We start from the raw sequence: 1967 nt of genomic DNA on the forward strand, positions 1-1967 counted from the left end.
GATTAAAGCGATTTTAGATTTCCAATACCGAAAAAGGTACAAGAAGTGCAGAATTTCTTAGGGATGTGTTCGTACTTCCGTAGATTCATCAAGGATTTTTCGGTTATAGCAAAGCCACTTCACGACTTGACGAAAAAGGAAAGAACATTTAGCATGGATTCGTCTGCACTGGAGGCTTTTGACACGTTGAAAAGGAAAATGATAGCAGGGCCTATATTGGTGCTATATGATCCGAAAGATGAGACGGAACTACATTGTGACGCAACTTCGATAGGTTTTGGTGCGATATTACTACAGAAGAAGAGCGATGGCAAATTCCACCTTATTTTCTACTTTTCGAAGCGGACTACGAACACAGAATCGCGATACCACAGTTTTGAACTGGAGACCCTTGCAATCGTGTACGCTTTGAAGAGATTTAGAGTGTACTTACAGGGAATGAATTTTAAAATAGTTACGGACTGTAATTCCTTGACGTTGACACTGAACCGAAAGGAACTGAACCAGAGAATAGCTAGATGGGCTCTAGAGTTGCAGAACAGGTTAGAGCACAGGTCAGGTAAGAGAATGCAACATATGTTACTTTGAGGACATTTTTTCAATTTTTTTTGCATAATTAGATATCGCAGTGTTAAATATATTATAATTAAGTATCACTTTTGAATGTATGCGTGTTTCCTGTTTTTTTCCCGGTACGGAACAAAATGTGAACATTATGAGCAATACGCAAATATACAAATTAAAGAAATATAACGGATAAATAAAACGGTACGAGTTAAAACAAGTAAGAGTGCTATATTCGGCTGTTCCGAATCTTCTATACCCTTCACCATAGTGTATTTTAAACATCTTAGTTTTATAAATATTAAATTTTTTCCCGACTACATTATTATTACAGCAAAAGCTAAACAAAATGAACAACAATAACGCTAAACGAAATAAAAAACAAAATACTCAAGGCATCTAAACCAATAGACATCCAAACATACATAACGAAAAACACAAAAAGAAAAACAAAATAAACAACGCAACCCAGCAGTTCGACGGGACAGTCCCGAACTGACCACTTGTGGTGGCCCCTAGCCACCACAAGACCAAAAACGTACGAATTGGAGTCAGCCAGGTGGTAAGATATTAATGGAACTAAAATTTAAAAATTTCAAGTGTCTACTCTCTAGAATACTATGGGACAATAATGTGACGATTGACCCGAAAGATATAAATTTGAGTAAATCAGATGGTGGCATATTAGTAGAAAGTAATAATCATTTCTCCAAAAGATGGGTAAAATACCTACTTTCGGAAATACAAAAAAAAACTACTTTCAAGAGTATAATCTCTAGGTTACTTGAGGGCAGTAAAGAGACGACTGTCTCCGCTCCCGCTTACAAAGAGGACACTAAAATTACGACTGTCTTCATTCTCGATTACAAAGGGTTGAAGGGTATAAAAATTACATGTCGAAGGCGCCCAAGTTTTTAGCATTCATAACTAATCTGTATTGACATTCCTTGTATTCACAGCTACGTTTTAAATATTTATTTAAAGTTCAAAGATTCTTATTTATTTCCTTTAATTCATTCTTGGAACTTTTTTGGTTTTCGTCAATTTTTGTTAATAGCTCCAATGAATTTTCTTGATATTTTATTTGGTTTTCCACATGTTTTATTAAGAGATTGTTCTTGTTGGAAAAATTTCTATTACGCCGAGAACGTGGAGTGAATGTATTCTGACCATTTGATATGTCAGCTAAAGTTTCAGCTGGATCATTTGCTGTGGTATCCATATCAATATCATCTACTTGAGTAGGAACTTCCGTAGCATTTGCACTTGATGTCCTTTTTCCCCTATCTCCATATCGATAAGTTCAACTCATACCATCGACATTTTCGTTAATAGCAAGCAAATCAGCGATTTGATGCTCTAATTTTTTTTCATTTTTCATTTTTCGACCTCAAGTGTTGGTG

Source organism: Lucilia cuprina, chromosome X, assembly GCF_022045245.1.
Source record: "Lucilia cuprina isolate Lc7/37 chromosome X, ASM2204524v1, whole genome shotgun sequence".
NCBI classification, from domain to species: domain Eukaryota; kingdom Metazoa; phylum Arthropoda; class Insecta; order Diptera; family Calliphoridae; genus Lucilia; species Lucilia cuprina.